The sequence below is a fragment of the Peromyscus californicus genome, unplaced genomic scaffold (genome assembly GCF_007827085.1).
Source record: "Peromyscus californicus insignis strain IS unplaced genomic scaffold, ASM782708v3 Scaffold_4__1_contigs__length_199733344, whole genome shotgun sequence".
Classification (NCBI taxonomy): domain Eukaryota; kingdom Metazoa; phylum Chordata; class Mammalia; order Rodentia; family Cricetidae; genus Peromyscus; species Peromyscus californicus.
Window position 1 is genome coordinate 8,357,081 of NW_026294562.1, and position 20,556 is coordinate 8,377,636.

The 20,556-nt window shown below is 46.7% G+C and overlaps 1 long non-coding RNA gene across 8 annotated transcripts in view; it reads right to left on the reverse strand.

The window, feature by feature from the left end:
- Positions 1-473: 473 nt before the first annotated feature.
- The window catches only part of LOC128124845 (uncharacterized), a 31,005-nt gene continuing 10,922 nt past the window's right edge, over positions 474-20,556 (reverse strand). Inside the window, exons 4-5 of one of the 8 annotated variants that reach the window (XR_008223001.1) lie at positions 19,705-19,806; positions 7,405-12,112 (exon numbers count right to left, since the gene is read on the reverse strand). This is a non-coding gene — a long non-coding RNA (uncharacterized LOC128124845). Of the gene's footprint in view, positions 493-7,404; positions 12,113-13,216; positions 20,536-20,556 lie in introns of those variants that run through there. The other 7 variants (XR_008222996.1, XR_008222999.1, XR_008222997.1 and 4 more) reach the window with 7 other exon arrangements.

The following is a 20,556-nucleotide window of genomic DNA, read 5'->3' on the forward strand; positions in this document are numbered from 1 at the left end:
AAAACATGCATGGCGTTGCCTCTTCAAGGCTGAGGAACCAGGGCACGGGATGCTAAGGAGAACAGCTTAAGTCACACAGGCGGGGGCGGGGCTTAAGGTTCGAACGGTCCTCGAGTCTCCACCGGCGCTCAGAAGGTCTGTACTTGAAGCCCAGCTCCTTCCATGTTGCTTTTGTTTCTTTTCTTTTTTTAGGGTTTGGGGTTGGGGTTGAAGACTGAAGGTGGAGTTTGGTCTTTTACACAAACGACTTGTCTCGCACGTCATCCAAACACCAAGTTCCGTTTGTGGGGGAAGTGAGAGGTGTCGGATTCGGTCATGCAGAACGCAGCTGGGCGGCGGGAAAAGAGAGAGACACCGAGGCTGCTGTGAAGGTGTGGGCTAGGGCTGACCTGGCTGGAGTCAGAGCGAGCGCCACTCCCATGTCAGCACCCAGTACCGGCCCATTGTCCCACTGGCCCTGGCCGCTCACTCAGGTCATTTCCTCCCCAGTCTCTGAAATACACATGAAAAGGAAAAAGAAAAAGAAAGGAGGGGTTAGGGAAGGAAAGGAAGAGAAACAGGACATGACAGGCTCCACAGCCTGTGCAGGCATCCTCTGCGAACTTGGCCTGAGTTGAATCCCAGATCCAGGAGTAGATGTTACAGGTTTCATGAAGTCCAAAGACTTGCAGATTGAACCATCCTTTAATTAAAATTTTATCTATATATAAAATATAATATCTATATACATTATGGAAACAAAAGCAAGTTAAATGAATATTTATTGCGGACGGGGGAGGGGAAGGGAGGCAAAGCACAGCCACCTTAGATTCATACCGTTTACTTGCATGTCTGTGAAGGTAGTTTACTGCAAACGAAAGAGTTATACTTCCTGTTTGGAAATGACCTTCCTTCCGCAGGACACCTCTGCCCCTTCGTTTTGTCTGAGGCCCCATCACTCATATCTCTTCAGTAAATGCACTTATGATGCCACAGTCAGAGACCTGAACATTGTGGGCTTGTGGATATCACCACATTGACAGGTGTTCCTAACTTTTCATGGGAGTTGAACGACACTTACGGACCCCTTCCAGGAGGCCACTGTGTTCCATGTACAGTTTGAGGGTTCCTTAAGCCCTCTAAAGCATATCTGTGGGTCCAAGGTAGGTAACCTTAACCTAGTTAGTACATTCCTTTCCTGCCACACATGAGGCAACACATACCGTGTGAGTGTGTGTGTGCGTGTGTGTGTGTGTGTAGGCTTGGATACAGTAATCAAGATGGTATTGCACCCTGGCTCCATCCGCTCTGCCCTGCCTTTAGCACCGAGCAGAGTGAGGTCTCTGAGGAAGGATTATCTCAGATAGACCCTCTCCCTCAGAAGGTCTTTCTTGTGTCTTCTGTTCTCTTCTTCAGACTTGTATCTTTGCCCGATATAATGCTGAGGGCAGAAATGATGGCATGGAAACACACAGACAGGAAGCAGGAATGCCCCTGTGTCTATGAACATGTTAAGAAATGAGAGTACCTGGGGGAGGCGGGTAACAACCAACAAACTCTGCAGAGAAAGCACTTAGCCCTGGGGAAGTCCCAGGAGAGTTGAAGCTGAGTCCTGTGCTCTCTCCTCTCCTCCCCAGTGTGTGTGTGTGTGGGGGGGGGGGTTGGGGAGCCCTTGGTGCTCATGCAGTGTGCTCTGCAGGTGTGCTGAGAACTCCTTCCCCTCCTCCAGCCCACCCCTCCCCTCCCCCAGATCTGCCCATTTCCTCTAAGCCACTAGCTAAGATCTTCTGGGACCTCACCCTTGCCACCTGGTCCTCTTCCGTCACAGTAAAGGGACTTTCAGTTTTGTATCTGTTGGTTCCAGGCCCACGTGCTCTGTTGGACGTGAAGCTCTGTGTGAGCAAGGCCTGGGTCCTTGGTGTCTTTTGGCCCGGCACGTGGTGCTCTCCACAGTCACTCACTAATGATGGCGTGGAGTAGTGTTCTAGTTTCCTCCTGTTGCTGTGATAAAACACTGACCAAAAGCAACTCAGTGCGGGGAAGGATTTACTTGGCTTACACTTTCAGGTCCATCATGGAGTCAAGTCAGGGCAGGAACTCAAGCAGGAACTTGAAGCAGAAACCATGGAGGAAGGCTGCTTGCTGGCTCATTCTTAACTGAGCTTTCTTATTCATCCCAAGACCCATCTGCCAGGGAATGATACTGCCCACAAAGGGCTGGGTGCTTCTTTACCAATTAACAATCAAGACAATCCCTCACAGACATGACTACCAACCAATATGATCTGGGCAGTCTCTCAAGTGAGACTCCCTTCTTGGGTGACTCTAGGCTGTGACAAGTTGACAGTTAAAGCTAACTAAGACATGTGGTTTGGGCTTTGGTTCCTGGAATGAATGCCCTCCACTCCCCATTTCTGAAATCTTAGACAGGCCTGAATGCAGCTGCATTCTTGCTTCCATAGCCAGAGCACAGAGAATGGTGACTGGTACCCAGCCCCTCAAAGCAGAGGCTCCATCCAGCAAGGACAGACCTCCAGACTGGACTCTCTGGAGTTCTAGGTCTTCTGCTCTTTTTTAACAGCCATTGGAAGTATGAGGCACTTTGCCGCACCCCCACCCCACCCGCCCACTAGCTACTGGGCTAGGGGCTGTCAGTCAAGGTTATAGGCATGGGTTTCCCCTAGGGCTACAGGCGCTAAGGCATGATTAAGGAACTCAAAAACAGGTCCTTCTGCCTTTTGGGCTCGCCTCCAAATAATGGGGCTGTGCAGAGAGCAGCCTGTTATTCACAAATGGTCCTTTCCCCTCCACTCCCCCCATTTAATTTGGGGTAGAATATATGTATAACTTTCTCTCACGAGCAAGGGAACCCTGACCAAATATTCTTTATCCTCCCTCTTATTTTTCTCCGTATTGGATTGTGGGAGTGGGGAGGTGAGAGATTTATGCCGCAAAGCAAGCACTGAGGTACAGCCTGTATTCTCCTCCTGGGAGAGGGCGTGTGGGTGGAGAGCGGTGATACCAACTGCTGGGGGCCAGCCTCCTCTTAGCTGTCAGCTTCTCTCCTCTCCCAGGTCCCCAGCAGCGGGAGGTGGAGTCTGAGTCCGGATAACGGGGAACAGCAAGCGCAGGGGGCAAGTGAGTTTAGTTCCGTAGGTAGGTGTCTGCTCTTAGGCGCTACCCGACTCCTCTTCAGTGTGCTCCCGCACAGCGCTTCCTTCCTCCCGCCCACCTCAGGTGGAATGATCAGCATGGAATTTTTTTTGCCTCTTGGCAGATACCAAGTCTTTGATTTTCTTGCACCAAGCACCTTTGCAGGAGGATGAGAAATTAGCTGTGATTAGATATTCAGGTAGTTGAAGACAGCTGATTGGTGCTGATGGGAGCGGGGCGTGCACTGCCCATGTCTTAGCCTCTCTAGTTAATCACGAGAGGCTTTAAGCAGAGTCCTCCAGCCTGGGTAGACGTGAGCCATCCTCAAGGCCTGGCTGACTAGTCCCTGAGCATCGTGATAGCGACCCACAACGTCCCTCCCCACCTTACTCAGCTGGTGACTCCGTCTTAGATCACCGCGCCGTGGCTCAAGCACTTTGTCTCTGCTCCGGAAGAGGCTTTGCTCTGTCATAGCTCTCCTCCTCCTGAGGCCAGTGCATCAAAAGAGAGTCAGCACCCTGTAAATAGTTGTGTTCCTAGGTGAGTGGCAGGCGTCACATATCGTGTGTGTTGGTTGCTGCGATGAAAATGCCTACCTAGAAAGAAACAGTCGGTTCTTTGTTACAGCATTCCACACTGGGCTGCATCCAGCATGGCTCTCCACCGTCTTGTGGAAGGAACTATTGAATGCCTAGGATTCCTAAGCGTAAGAGACATAGAGGCACTAGGGTGCCTTAGACAGCCCAGTGGGAAATCCTCTCTCTGTTACGTGTCACGCTAGTTGTGGGAACTCTGGTACTTGATCTCTTGGAATCCCTAGTTTCCTCATGAATAGCACGAAGTGATCATAATAATAAATAATTCTTATGTGTGAAACATTTAAAGTGTTGGCTGGCACTCAGTGAACACTGTGTAGGATTTACTGTTGGGAACATTTAACAGTCACTCTGAAGAGTTCCTCATTGCTTGTAACTAGGAGTGTGATTCTTTTTTTTTTCTTTTCCAAAAAAGTTTTTCTTTTTAAAAGATTTGTTTATGTGACTGGGTGTGGTGGTGCATATCTTTAATCCCAGCACAGCCGGGCGGTGGTGGCACACGCCTTTAATCCCAGCACTCGGGAGGCAGAGCCAGGCGGATCTCTGTGAGTTCGAGGCCAGCCTGGGCTACCAAGTGAGTTCCAGGAGAGGCGCAAAGCTACACAGAGAAACCCTGTCTCGGAAAAAAAAAAAAAAAAATCCCAGCACTTGGGAGGCAGCAACAGGTAGATCCCTGTAAGTTCAAGGCCAGCCTGGTCTACATAGTGAGTTCTAGGACAACTAGGGCTACAAGAGAAACCCCTGACTTAAAAAACAAAAGAAAAGAAAAACAAACAAACAAACAAAAAACCCCAAGATTTATTTATGTGAATGAATGTTTGGTCTACATGTATGTATATGCACTATATATGTGTATAATGCAATGCCCAAGGAAGCCAGAAGAGGCAATCAGATCTGGAATTGGAGTTATAGGCAGTTATGAGGTGTCATATGAATGCTGGGGACTGAACTCAGGTCCTCTGGAGGACTAGCAAGTGCTCAGAGTGGCTGAGCTATCTCTCCAGCACCTATTTTTATTCTTTTTAATTAGGTATGTATGTGTGGGTGTGTGCACATATGTATGTGTGTATGCCTGTGGAGACCAGAGATGTTGCGTTCTCCCGGAGCTGGAGTCACAGGCAGTCCTGAGCTGCGGGGAACTGAACTCAGGTCTACAAGAGCAGAATGTGCTTTTAACCACTGAGCCATCTGAACAAGCCCCGTTTTCCTTACCTTGTGGACATCCACTCCTTGGCCCCCTGTGGAGCCATCTAGTGGAGAGGGCAGCAAGTCAAACATTAAGCCTTTCAGGTTTTACAGGTCTCAATTTCCACCCCAACTACCAAGCTCTTCTGTTGGAGTGTGGAGTGGCCACAGACAGGATGGAAATGATAAGAGAAGCTGTGCTCTAATAAAACTTTATTTACAAAAACAGAAAGCAGGCCAGGTTTGTCCAGCAAGCCACAGTTTGCCACTCCCTGGTTGTACAAACACTGTCTCCCATCCTTTCTTTACCAGACTCCTCTGCCACAAAACTTGACTTTGGGTCTGAATGTTTGCTACTCTAAGAGAAAATGACAAAAATACTTACAGAAGTGAGAATTTGGAGATTAAAACTTGGAAGAAATTCTTAGTCTATTTCCATTTGCTCATAGCAGTGATACAACACACAGAAAAGCTAAAATGGAAGCTAGAAAATATCTGCACAGAAATCAACTTCCTTCTGGAAGTTTAAGTATTTCTTCTGAGTTCCACCTTTTCTGTTGGCCCATCTTTGCCGCTAGCATGGTATTTCCCGTAGAACCCTAATTCCCAGATCTGCTTTACACTACCTCTTTTAAGAAGCCTGCCGAGATCCCTGCCATGCAGCTTCACTTTGCATACCCTGAACCTCCACTAAGACACTGGTCTTCTGGGTCTGGGTCCTGTTACCAGCTAGCATCACATAGAATGGGCCACAGTGGTGCATACCACAGGGGTGGGTAGACGGAGGCAGGAGGACCCGAACTTTAAAGTCATCCTCATTTGACCTGGAATAAATGAGATTTTTTTTCCCTCACAAAAATAAAAAAAGAAGGAAAGTCAAGTCTGGGGTCTGGAGCCCTAGTTTATTCATCTTCAAAATGGGTTTAGAATGTTTTGACTTACTTGCCTCATGGGTAGTTTGAAAACACACATGGATTTGACTTGCCAGTTGCTCACGGAGTCCTGCATGCCATCTGATGGTCCACCACGGTTTGTCCTTATGCCTAACACAGAGCCCCCAGAAAGCTCGCAGCTTCTCTGGGTGATTGCCATTGTTTTCTAGGGGTCATGGTGAATGGGTCCTAGTGGTCTGTTCCTGGGATGCATTAATCTGGCATCTTATTAATTTTCTAGGCTGTGAGTGTCCCTGGACCTGTGACTCTTGCAGGAATCTCCTGTTTTAGTGTGGTGTGCACCCCTGAGGTTGGAGGACATCTAAGGATTGACCAGCTATGTCCCTGAGAGGATTAACATATTGCCCTGGTAGGGTTCAGGGAACAGAAAGATCACATTTGACTATCCTGAAGTGTTCTAGTCATCAGTGACAGAAGCTGGAGTGTGGAACAGCCACTGAATGCAGAAAATTCCTCCATCCTAGCTCTTAGCCCTGCTCTGAGCATCAGGCCTGGTGGGTAGAAATGAATTGTGTGCTCATATTGAGCCCTTACAGAACGCAAATAGCTGCCTCTCTGGCTATTTCCTATTTCCATCAGACTCCTGGTGCACTCCTACCCAGATAGGACTGGTGATCATCTCATATAGAGGTAAGGGCAAACCCAGATGCTACCACATGGTGACCCATGCTCTGGACATTTCCAGGGCTTCATTGCAGAGAAAAAAAGTCAACTCCCATCAACCCTGCACTCAGGGGACCCATATGAGTCAGCTGGTGAGCAGTTCATAGATCATATGAGAAGGGTACAGAGAAAGGCACTGATGGACATTGACGATGCTACAGTCAGGGGCTGGCATCAGAGTAGCCCAGCCCCAGATTTCCTATACACAGAATGGAGTCCCTCTAATCACTGTGTCAGAGCCCTAGAAGGTGGCCAGTCCTAGAGGTCACTTTCACCAGTGGAGATGGTTTCCGATTGCTATTACCTGGTACATCCCACTTTTATTTAAAAATAGCAATGTTCCTGAGTAGGTCAGAAAAATCAATGGATCCATTTAAACCTCAAACAATACAAACCAAAAAAAAAAAAAGGAAACTTACATGGAAAGCCATTTTCCCTGTCCAACTAAGTGTCCATGATATGAGGTCAGGGCTTCAAAGAAAAAAATATGGGGAGGGTCTCCACAAGAGAACAGAGTAAGGAATTCGAAGAGAGTAGGGGCAGGAAGCTTAGCAGAGGCTAACAACAGGAGAGTCCAGTCAAAGGGCTCCTGGAGAAACTTCTGCCTGAATGTGATGGACCCAGTGAGACTTAAGATCCAGCGAGAAGGGAACAGAAGATGCAGAGAGACCCGCAAGTCACTGAGACACTGTGGGAAGTTGAGGAAAGGGACTGGATTTAATGAACCAACCGCACTGCGTACCATACCAATGCAAGCATTCCTCCCAAGGCTCTGGCTTCATGCTGTCTTGTGGTAGTATTGTGTTCCCCAAAATATTGTGTATCCTAATAAACTTATCTGGGGTCAGAGAACAGAAAAGCCACAATATTAAACATAGAGGTTAGGCAGTGGTAGCACACGCCTTTAATCCTAGTATTCCAGAGGCAGAAATCCATGTGTTCAAGGATACAGCCAAGCATGGTGACTCACGCCTTTAATCCCAGAAAGCCAACCTTTAATCCCAGGGAGTGATGGCAAAAACAGAAAGATATGTAAGGCGTGGAGACCAGAAACTAGAAGCTTTTAGCTGGTTAAGCTTCAGGCTTTCGAGAAGCAGTTCAGCTGAGACCCATTCTGGATGAGGACTCAGAGGTGTCCAGTCTGAGGAAACAAGACCAGCTGAGGATCCGGCAAGGTGAGGTAGCTGTGGCTCGTTCTGTCTCTCTGATCTTCCAGTATTCACCCCAATAACTGGCCTCGGGTTTGATCTTATTAATAAGAACTGTTAAGATTCATGCTACACTGTCTTTATCCCAAAATGCTACCGTTGTGGGTGGCTTGGTTTGGAGGGGCTCGAACTGACTCCTAGCCCTGACCCACGCCACACAAGCACTCCACCACTGAGCTGTGTCCCCAGCCCTTTTCTCAGATATAGTGAGGTTCACCAGGCCTTGGGACTTCTTTCTTCCTGCAGAGTGTCTGTTCCTGGTTTTTATCCTTGTTTGAGTCCCTTTTCTTCCTTCCCTCCACTCCTGCCCTTCCCTTCCCCCTCCTCCCTGGACAATTCGTGTATCACAGATCTCCACTCATCATTGTATGGCATTTCCCATCTTTTCATAGAAAGAAGTTTTACATTTTTAACATCTATTTTATTGCTTTTCAAACCATATCACGTGACAGATCCCTTTGTTTATTATTCTAATTTCCATAGTGGCAGACTGGTATGTTGTAACATGTAATAAGATGTTAAAATAAATAAAATATGAAAACTAAAAGCAACACAAAGTACTAAGTCACCATGGAAATCTTGTGACTTTCCTTGGGTTTTCTTGAAGTGAAGCACCTGTGCCCCAGACACATTTGCATACTCAACAGATGCTTAGAGTCTAGAATGGAGAGGATCAAAATATCACACAGGCCTGGAATGCTGAAAATGGAGCTGAAAGAAAAGAGAGCAAGCTGGCAGGCGTGGTGAAGAGGAACGTGGTAAGGACAACAAGTCCTCGCCAGCAGACTCTGACAACAGCCAACTAAGGGGGGATGCATTCTACCCAGCACAGTTCTCGCCATATGAGATGGTCCCAGAACCTCGTGCCAGCCAGGAGCGAACACTGAACACCAGGATCTTCTTCATTTACATGCCATTACCCAGAATTCTCTGGGGCTTTTACAAATTTCTTTTTTGAAGAATATTGCTAACGTCAGAGCTCAGATACAAAAGCAAATTAATTTTAGATATGACAAGATCACCGATTCCACTTGCTAACAGGGTTCTTTATTGAAATTCTGGGCTTATAACAGCTGACGTCAATTAATTTGTCCAAATGGTCGGGCAGCTTCTGGAATATTGTCTAAACTGTTAAGCTCTGAGGGAGATAACTCAGAACGACCCATTTCTCCTTTAAAAGCCATAGTACATGTTAACTTTTTGTTGAGCTAAGTGGGTCAATTTTCCCATAATCAAAGATGGAGGCAGAAAGGTGTAGGTAGAAAAAGAGAGCTCACAGGGCAGGTTACATCTTCACATATAGGAACTGTTACTTGTCCTATATCCTTTCCATCGGTCTCTGGGCAGATAAGACATGAAATCAACATCATAGAGGGCAGTAGTCCTTCCCTGCTCCTTACAGGTTGTTACCTTTTCAGATTGGTGGGTAATAAAGTCAAAGAAATCCCAGCATCACAGATACAGAGACTATGTGACCTTCTGCAAGAATCTTGTATGTTGGGCAGCGTATGTCTGGAACATGTCTATTGCACATGTGTATCTGTTGAGTGTGGGTGACAGTGCGTGGGGTGGGTAGGTGGGTGGACTAAGCTGTCTAAATCTGTATTGATGGTGTTTCAAATGTGTTTGAAATGTCTGGGTGTGAGTGTATGTCACTGAATGTGGAGTGTGTGCATGTGTGTGGATCTGTGCAAAGTGTGCTACAAATGTAGAAATGTGTGTGGCAAACACAAAGGGATTAAGTTGCTCACTGTAGGTTGCACGTTTCTGGAATCCAAGGGCTGGGCTAGAGACAGCTTTCTTCTGTTTCGTTTGCAGTTTGGTCCAAAAAAGACAGGGCATTACTAATTGAAGACTTCTTACTGGCTTGTAAAAGCAAAGGCCATCAGGGCTGCTCTCACAACTACTATCTTCATGTTGCACAAAGACCATCTCCCCACTTTCAAGTTAAAAATAAAACTGCTTAGGGTCCATTGACATGACTCAGGGGATAAAGGCTTTTGACAGCAAGCCTCAGTTCAATCCCTGAGACTCACATGGTGGAAAACTCTCATAAATTTCCCTCTGATCTCCACATATGAGTTATGGCTTGCACGCCACTAACCCTTCTACACACAGATAAATAAATAAGAAAATGTAATAGTTTCTAAATTTTTTTTTTGAGACAGTTTCTCCGTGTATACTTGACTGACCTGGAACTCTCTCTATAGACCAGGCTGGCCTGGAACTCACAGAGATCCGTCTGCCTCTGCCTCCTGAGTGCTGTGTTAAAGGTGTGTACCACCACCATCTGGCAAGTTTCTAATTTTTAAAAGACCTATTTTATTTCTCTCTCTCTTTCTCTCTCTCTCTGTCTCTGTCTCTCTCTGTCTCTCTGTCTCTCTCTCTCTCTCTGTATGTCATGTGTGTTCAGGCGCCCACAGAAACCAGAATTGGTCATCAGACCCCTGAGAGCTGGAGCTACAGGCCCCTGTGAGCTAGAGGTCTTCTACAAGAGTAGCACATATTTGACCAAGGAGTCTCTAGACACTAAATTTAGCAACTTTTGTTTTGTTTTTGTGAGACAGCCTCTCCAACAATCAATTTTTAAAAAATAAATGAAAACAAATGAACGGCCCAGGGGATAGGAGCTGACATGTGATCTCTTCCTCTCAAAACATGGCCCTCTGCCATAGCTCCCCACGTCAGTAGTCATCAGAACCAGTTGGGGAGATTTCTAAAATAGAGATTTCCACACAACACCCAGGAGCCCAGAATTCCTCAGACATAGCAAGAGCTTGTAGTACCACACGCTCACTGTGACTGTCATGTCCAGCCAAATTTTGGGACTACTGGCCTCCGGTACGCCAATCATGTCAAAATGTGTATTTTCTATGGTGTTTGTCCCAGTGGCCTGTGCAAATACTCAAAGTGTGCCTCACGTAGGACAGAAGCTGGCTAACTACTCCACGGCGTGTGTCGTTGTCTCTATCTTACACCCTACCCAACCTTCTTCAGATCTTTCTTTCTGGTTTGGTTTGGTGGTTGTTGTTGAGACAGGGTCTCACTATGCAGCCCTGGCTGGACTGTAGCTTGCTATGTAGATCAGGCTGCCCTAGAACTCAGAGATATGGCTGCCTCTGCCTCTTCTGATCCTTTTACTGAAAAAGGAAATTATGTGAAAATGTAAAAGTAACACCAAATGGCCATAAAATTGTTTCTTGGCACCTTCTGGGGAAAATCCTCAGGCCATCTTAAGAAGAGAGCTTTTCAGGACGTCCAGAGGCCAGTGGTGGAACCCCTTCCAGGGAGACCAGTCTCACCTGATGAACACAGCCTGTTTTGGCTGCTTGCTGGAAGGGCCTTAGGCAGTGTGCTGCTGGAGACAGGGACATTTCCCACACTCCGACTTACAGGTGGCTGAAAACCCACCAGCACCAAGGAAGAAAGGACAAAGACAAAGAGCCGAGAGGTGGGATGGTGAAGCAGGCCTCCCTGCTGTCCCATCCAGCCTTCTGGCCTTAAGGATCCAGTTCTCTGAGCATCACTTCTCCGTTTCTCTGACCTTGAAGCAGCACAATGGAGCTGCGTTCCATTTGCCACTCTTCCTGGGGAGAAGGGAGCAGAAGGTTGAGGACTCCTTGCAATTTGAATCTCAGGAATGCAGAAGAAACAGCCTGCCTCCTGCCTTGGAGCTGAGCCCCTCTATTGAAATTTGACTCATCCTTGGTGGTTTATTGTGTTTTCTGCTCTTCTTCCTTGTGACACACAGGAGTAGGTGAGTAATGCTCTCTGCCGGGAGAAAAAAATAGATCCTCAAATGCCTTCCATTATGCTGAAGGCCTTGTCACCGGCTGTGGTGGCAGGGGGTGTGGTGACCATCCATTAGCACAGGGAGATTCAGAACATCTGACTCCCTCTGCTGAGGCTATTTGTGATTCTAAGAGCCCAAGCAAGGACAGAAAGCCGATAAACACAGAGAAGGCTAAGAGGCCTGCTGGGAGTCTTGGGGAGCCAGAACGGTCAAGTCCTCAGCAGCAGGAGACCCCAAAGTCCCCCTGAAGGTGCACAGTTAGACCTACTTCGCGCTGCTTCACCTGGCCTGGCCCCTTCTCCTAGCTGTAAGGAGTAGAAATAGCTAATATTTACTGAGTTCCTGTTACATGCCGGGCACTGGGAGGAGCGTTTCCTGTGTTGTTGTCTTATTCACACACACAACAACATGACGTACAACCTTACGAGAATATCCGCTTGGTTGAATTCCGGTGTTTGACTAACGAGCAAGTGAAGAGAAACTGCTTCATCTGTGTTTTTCTATATACCATCAAAGTTTCGTTCCAGAGATGGCACTCCTGACAGATGGACAGGCCCAGGCTTCCTTCGAGCACTTTCGTGACTACCAACAAGGAGGAAAAGGGGTTGCCATCACTGTTAGCAAGGTGACAGAGTGCAGATAATAAATGATTGCCCTGGGATCACAAACCCCCCACCCCACTCCCAGGGAACTTTAGGGTTTGGGTCTGGGGAGATGTCTCAGTAGGTCAAGTGTTTGCTGTTAGCATGAGGACCTGAGTTCGGATCCTCAGCTTCCACATCAAATCTGAGCACTTTAGTAACTCCAGTGCTGGGGGAGTAGGGAGGGCAGAGACAGGTGAATCCCTAGGGGCTGGCCAGCAAGCCAGTCTAAGCCAAACAGCAAAGCTCTGGGGTTTTTTGCTTGTTTGTTTGTTTTTGTTTTGTTTTTCGAGACAGGGTTTCTCTGTGTGGTTTTGGTGTCTGTCCTGGATCTCGCTCTGTAGACCAGGCTGGCCTTAAACTCACAGAGATCCGCCTGGCTCTACCTCCCAAGTGCTGGGATTAAAGGCATGTGCCACCACTGCCTGGCCAAAGCTCTGGTTTTAATGAGGACCCTGTATCAAAAAATAAAGGGAGAAGTTATTGAAGAAGCCATTCCAATACAAAACCTCTGACCTCCACATACACCCAAATGGGCAAATGCACCCCCCATACACATACACAGAAATTTGTTTTTATTTTGATGTTTCGTTTTTAAAACAGGGTCTGAACTGGGTGGTAGTAGCACATGCCTTTAATTCCAGCACTCAGGAGGCAGAGGCAGGTGGATCTATGAGTTTGAGGCCAGCCTGGTCTACAGAGGGAGTTCCAGAACAGTCACGGCTACACAGAGAAACCCTGTCTTAAACCCTCTCCCCAAGAAAACAGTAACAGGGTCTGTAGCCCAGGTTGCCCTCGGACTCCTTATATAGCTAAGCATGGCCTCAAACTTCTGACCTTGCACTTCCCTGTCTCAAAAGCTGGGGTTACAGGGATTGTGCACCCTTGCTTGATTTATAAACGCTGGAGATGGAACCCAAGGCTTCATCCCTGCCAGGCAAGCACTATACCAACTGAGCTACCCCCAGCCCTTCCACAGAAACAACAAACAAACAAATTCCCCAAAACCCCATTATCTCTCAGACATCTAAAAATATACTTTAAGGGGCTGGAGAGATGGCTCAGTGGTTAAGAGCACTGCCTGCTCTTCCAGAGGACCTGGGTTCAATTCCTAGCACCCACACGGCAGCTCACAACTGTCTGTAACTCCAGTTCCAGAGGGCCTGACACCCATGGCAAAGCACCAATGCACATGAAATAAAGTTTAAATATATATATATATATATATATATATATATATACACACACACACACACACTTTAAGTTCTATTACACTAGAAATACCTTTTTGCCTTCTGGACCTGACCTACCCAGCTGGAGCCATGCTGGGAGAAAAATTAATGTTTGTCTCAATGGCACTTTCTTATTCAGCTAATTGATTTTTTTCCAGAATAACAATAACGCTTGAACATCAGAGCGCCTAATTATCACCAGCTTTTTGTTTGCCCTGTCATTAAATTCACAGCTGCCTTGTTGGTGACAGTGGGGCCACAGAGAAGTCAGTTGCAACCGTTAGTTTCTGAGAGGAGGGACAGGAAGGAGGCTGGACTGATTCTGCCAAGGTCAGGGAATGTCTCAGCTGCGTTTCATCAGCACACGTGGGAGAGACTACTGTGGAACGGACTGGGCCTCTCCCTCTACAGAGGAGATATGTCACGCAACATATTAAAGCCAGCACGTAGATAGCACGTTGGAGTGGGTGGGGCACTAAGATAGCATGCTGGAGTGGGGACAGGGCTCAGAGTTCAGCATTTATTTACAGTGTGTAATGCTAGGTACATTCCCCGGTGCCTCAATACAAAATAAAATCAAGTCACATAAAAGCATGTCCTCAAAGAAAGCCCCATGCCTAGTGAGGAAGGAGTGTCTCTCCAGGAAGACAGAAATGCTTTGGAATAGATAGAAGTGGTGAATGCATCATGCTGCCAATGTACTGGATCCCACGAGATGTTTACTTTTAAATGAGTAATTTTGTGTTATGCAAATTTCATTTCAATTCAAAGAAAATCTCATCACTTAAGACATGTGTTTCATTGCTTGGTAAATTTAAACTAAGAAAACTGAAAATATCCAACTCTTGGAAAATGATGGCTAATCTCTGCCAGGAGCCATCAGTGCACCCCAGACTTAAGGATTCCACAGGGCCTGGCCAGGAAGTCTTCTGAGATCCACAAGCTGCCTTCCTGGGCTCTTTTCTTGCACATGGCTGTTATCTTCAACCCTCCACCAAGCAGGACCCTATCAGGGTTATCTTGCCAAAGGTCATGATTAGGTCTCTGTCCTCCTCTTAGCCAACCAGTGAGCAATATTCTCTCTGGGCAACAACTCCCTTATTCTGGATACACATCTGGGCTTTTGTGACACCACAGTGGTCTGTTTTTCTTCCTTCCTCATGGTCCCTTTGTGGGCAGTTTTCCTGTTCTGAAGCTATTCTCTAATAATCACCCAGAGGCTTAATATTAATTACAAATGCTCAGCCAATAGCTCAGGCTTGTTACTAAATAGCTCTTACATTTTAAGTTAACCCATATTCCTTATCTATGCTCTGCCACGTGTTGGTACCTTTATTAGCATGGCACATTCATCTCTTGCTCCCTCTGAGTCTGGCTGGTGACTCCAGATTCCACCCTTCTTCCTCCCAGTGTTCTCCTAGTCCAGTTCTCCTGCCTAACTTTATCCTGTTCAGCTATTGGCCAGTCAGCTTTTTATTAAACCACTCATAGTGACATATATTCACAGTGTATAGGAATATTACATTTCCCCCTTTTTGTCTAATTAAAAAGGAAGGTTTTAACCATAACAGAGTAAAACTATATATAATAAGACAGTCATATAAGAATTACAGTTACAATATCCAGTCCATTTGCATTTGGCAAATTTAGAGAAAAAAACTATTATCTTGGGGGAGATGCCAGGGATTGAATCTGGGGCCTACAGCCCTTCCTCATTCTTCTTCTCTTCTTTTCAGAATGGGCAGTACTCAGGGCTCTGTAACTGTATCCCCTCTGCCCTTTAACTGGGTGACCTCATTCCATCCATCTCTATCTCTGCCTATGCCTTCCAAATAAGTAGTGCTAGACTAAACACCACCCCTGTACTCCAGCATGCTCTGTCTTACGGCCATTTGTCATCTCGGCTTGGATGTCTCACATGGCTGAGACAGATAATATGAATTCCTTCCTACCCCAGCGAGGGCCTCCTCATTTTTGTAAATGACACCGGTACTCATTTAACTGCTCAGGCTAAAATTGAGTCATGTTTGAATCATCTCCTTCCTCACACCTCACTTCTAACCCATAGTACCTCCTCTTTCCTCTGCTCCAGTGTGTCCTGAACACTCCACTTTCTCCACATCCTTCTCTACGTTCCAGCTGTGATCCACCATGTCTTACATTCTCTCCCCAGCTCTCTCCTACTCCCATCCCTGTCTTCAGTGTAACCCCACCTTTTAGGCAGGCTCATGCTTCCAGAGATAAACGAGGTCTTAGGCACACACTGAGGACCCACTGTCTTCAGAGTCCTAAACTCTCACAGGATCTAGGCGACCTCCCCTGCAGACCCCTCGCCTGGTCTCTCTCCTTGTCTCTCATTCACGGTGCTGTAGTCACAGGGCTTCTCTCTGTGCCCCACTCAGTCTGCTCTTGTTCCTGCTTTGGAGTCTTCCTTCTGCTTGGGCTGCTCAGCCCGTTTGAACAGCTGTCTCTTCTCGTCACGTGGCTACGGCCCCAACTTAAACTCACTTCCATAGAGAAAACCTCCCTGCTTTGACAGGTGTCTCTGGTCGATCATTGGTTTGTTTGAAAATTTATTTTTATTCTATGTATATGACTGTTTTTGCCTGGATATATTTCTGTGCACCATGTGTATATCCCTGGAAGTCAGAAGAGGGCATCAGATCTCCTGGAACTAGAGTTACAGATGGTTGTGAGCCGACATGCACGTGCAGGGAATTGAACGCAGGACCTCAGAAGAGCAGCAAGCACTCTTTTTTTTTTTTTTTTTTTTTTTGGTTTTTCGAGACAGGGTTTCTCTGTGTAGCTTTGCGCCTCTCCTGGAACTCACTTGGTAGCCCAGGCTGGCCTCGAACTCACAGAGATCCGCCTGGCTCTGCCTCCCGAGTGCTGGGATTAAAGGCGTGCGCCACCACCGCCCGGCGCAGCAAGCACTCTTAACCACTAAGCCATCTCTCCAGCTCCTCCTCATCAATCTTGATAGCTCATTCTCAGATCTAACTCTTCCCTATGCATTTACCGCTGACTTGCAAATGACAGTCTCCTCCTACTGAAATATAAGCTCCTTGAGGGCAGGGACCCTCCTCTCTACCAAGCTCAGGCCAGCATCTTGTAGCAAAAAAGCACTGTGAAGCTGACAAGCTGGACTTCAACAACTCTGAGGAGACGAAAAAACATCTGTGTGGTGTGTCACACAAGGCTTATCAGACACCTCCTACTCTTGTAGAGGTCACCTTTATCAGGCTCCTTTCTGTCAGCTGACGCTGAGTTTTATGACAAGAGCGGGCTATCAGGACCAGGTCAAAGACCTTCCCCTTGGCTTCTCCAGTGCCGAGGCTTCACACCTGGACCTTAGCCAGTGCCTTGCACCATTGTTGATCTCTCCTTCCGGCCCTGCTCCTTGGAATCTGCTCTCTGGTCCACCAGACCTGCCTTCACTCCATGGGTTCACTTTCCAGGTGAGTCTTCCTTCATCCCAGTGGCGAACACTTTCCTAGCTGCTGTTCCCTGGAAATGTGACAGGCGGGGCCCTCCCATCTCTTATGCAAACAATATGTGGTAGTGATATTAAATAAGAGTCATAAGTAGGGGCTGGAGAGATGGCTCAGTGCTTAAGAGCACTGACTGCTCTCCCAGAGGACCTGGGTTCAATTCCCAGCACCCACATGGCAGCTCACAACTGTCTGTAACTCCAGTTCCAGGGGACCCAACACCCATGGCAAAGCACCAATGCACGTAAAATAAAAATACAAAAGTTAAAAAAAATTTAAAAAGAGTCCCAAGTACAGTTCTCCCTAAGGGAGATCGTCACTTAGTTTAAGGGGGCATTGGATGGTCTTTAAGTGGAAGGCATCTTCATGCTGGCGGCTTTCCTGCAGCTGGAAGACCTGGGCATGAGTTGGGCCTATCACTCCTGATAGCTTCACATGGACTCAAATATCCACACTGAGTAGCCAATAGTTTCCTTTGCTCCCAATATCACTCATTTAAATCTGAGGTTTTCCAGAGCCAGGTGTACTAGTAGCATAAGCCTGTAATCCCAGGACTTCAGAAACAGAGGCAGGAAAATTAGGAGTTCAAAACCAGCCTTGGCTACATAGTGAGTTAAAGGCCAACCTCATATACATGACCCTGTCTCAAAACATTAAAATAAAATAAATGAAGTAAAAAGAAACAAAGTTTTTTTGTTTTTTTAACTCTTTCATGTTGTGGCCCCCAATCTGTTCCACAGTTCCTTGTCTTAGGTCTGGGAACAGAGATGTCGCCTCAGGTACACTGTAGCTTTTCCTCTGAGTCATAAACTCAGGAGACAAAGTTTTCTTCAAGCTCTCAGTTGCCATTTCCTTTTTCTTTGACTAAAGAAAGTTATCCTGATAGGGGAATTCCTGAACAGCGAGCCTGTGGCCCGAGGGTTCCTATTCTAACCTCTCATACTGGTGGAACCTACTTATAATTGGAGAGACATAAGCTTGTCTATCTAGAGAAGTTGCTAATCTGACTTCAAGAGAAGTTTTATTCTCACAAGAACATAGAATCTACAGGGACGGGGACTTATTCAGTCAATACGATAGCCTCAGTCCTCAGTATACTGACACACTCAAGGACTGAATTCATTCATTCATTCATTCATTCATTCATTCATTCATTCATGTCTTTCTCAAGCAGAACACTTTCAGTTAACACCTGAAATAAGAGGAATGAGAGAAAAGGTAGCCAGGAAGACATTTTTGGCTACAAGTAATAGGACTAATGTAATCAACTTGGCATTAGCACCTACAAAAAGACAGCCAAATTTAGACAGCCCAGGTGTTTGCTCAAGCCACCATTTAGGACCCGTATGGTGATATTTTATTTGTGCTGAAATGTGATTTTATTTGTATGTTAATAAATAAAGTTGCCTGGAGATCATTAAGCAGAAGTCCGATCACATGGCAGGCAGAGTCTCTGTGTGTTCAAGGACACAGCCAGCATGGTGATCCCAGTACCAACGACAGAGACCTGGAAGTCTGTATAGACAAGCAGTGATGAGGAAGTCATGTGGTTGGGTTTAGAGCCAATGAGAAGGCAGACCAGAAAGTCAATAAAAAGGACACAGGAAGAAGGTCTCTCTTTCTCAGGGGAAGGACAGCAGCAAGTGGTAAGATAAGGTGGTCTTAGCTCTTGGCTACTGCTCCGATCTCTGGGCTTTTAACTCTTTATTTGGCTCTGTGTTTCTTATTTAATAAGACCGTTTAGAATTACATCTACAGTCCCGGACTGGTTTGTTTGGCACGTCTGTAGTTAAGTTGGTTGATCCACCTGGTGACTGAAAAGCAGTGGTTCTCCTCCCGGTGGGAAGTCCAAATCACTCTCCCGGAGTGACGGGGGCTGGACATTTGTGGTTTTGAAGAGCCACACTGGGGGTTCTGCTGCCAGCAAGGCAGCACCATCCAATGGGTGTGCACGTGGGAGCTAGCACAGTCCCTGAAACATCTATAGCAAATCTCAATGAAGAGATTTTGACAGATGTGCAAGGAGTTCAGAGGAAAAGCTCCCCATTGGGCAAATACAGAGGAAGGAGCTTGGAGACAGCGGACCGCAGAGGTGAGTAAGACACAGCGGGTGTGCAGCCAGGACACAGTATGAGCTGGGAGGGAAGAGATGGAACATTTGTCACATTCCTCTGTCATCTGTGTCAGAGGACGAGCTGATCTCTGGCTCGTTGGCATATTAGTTCATGGGAAAGGGAAGTTTGCTCATCTTGAACCAACAACTAAAGAAACAGAGGTTCATTTCCAGAGCCCAGTGACTCAGCATTCTCTGAGATTCCTGATGCTTTGGTGAAACTGTTCACTAAGCTTCCTCTTTGAGCACAAGGGGGTTTTAAAAGGCAACACGGGGCTTTCACACACCCATGTTTCTAAAATCCCATCTACTGAGTGGAAAAACCCCGTGAGGTTACCTCTGCATACTACCCAATCACTTCTCAGACAAGGAGGCATGACCAAGATAAACAGTCAAAACCAGAAGGCTACAGAAGTGATTAGGAAGGATGCTGGGAACAACCTGAGAGTGCGGGGCGTTGGTACATCGTTAGTGACTGGATTCCACTTTAGGATTCAATTAGTTCAGACTCGATCAGAGACCCCATCAGTAAGTGAGCATGCCAACCACCAGGCAGGGACCAGCTTTGCCGATAACACAGAAAGTGATTCATGTCAGCTAGGCTGGGACAAATGTCACCCACTCATTTTGATGGATGCACCCCATTCATAGAAATATGTGGACAGATATTGATTTTTTGAGCTCCACCATTACTCACTGTTCTTGGCAACTGACTTGCTTCCTTGGCTTAGCTGTGTTGGTGCTACTGCGGCAGATAATGAATTGCAGGTTAGTGAAGCACGAAGGGGTCTGCCTGCAGCTAAAAAAGACAAGAGTTGACAACAGGCACTCCATATGTGGCATGGGCTGGACTTGATAGAGCAGCAGTTCTCAACCTGTGGGTCGTGACCCCTGTGGGTTGTTGAATGATCAGGGGTCACCTAAGACCATCTGCATATCAGATTTTTACATTATGATTCATAACAGCAGCAAAGTTACTACTAGAATACGTTTGTGGTTGGGGGTCATCACAACACGAGGAGCTGTATTCAAGAGTCACAGCGTTAGGAAGGTTGAGAACCACTGACAGAGGAATAGTGTCTCTCCCACATTTCAAGATCCTTGCTTGCGTTATGTATGAAGTAAGAACTCTGAGTCAAAAGAAAGCTGCAGAGCGCTAGAGCGACAATCAGCTTCTGAAACCCAAAGAAACCGTGGGAGTATCTTTCAAGTAAGGGATATAACATAACCTCTGTGAGAGTCGGCTGTTATCAGGAGGAAGTGGGAAAGAAGGGAAGGGATCGAAGAAATTCCTAAGCACACGTGCAAGGTTCCTCTCTCTAGGCTGCAGGTCCAGGTTCTTTTCTGGTTTTCTCACCTGGCATTTTGATCTGGGAAGGATTATGGTAGCAGAAGTTAGTGGCTAAGAACTGGGGGGGTTCCTTCTGGGCGGACAGTTCCATCTCTGTCTGACTCAGGTATTCACACATTCAGCAAACTCCATCACCTTCTGTCTGCCATGTTTGGAAGCACCACAGATGAACACGACCTAAAGGAACGTATGTCACTG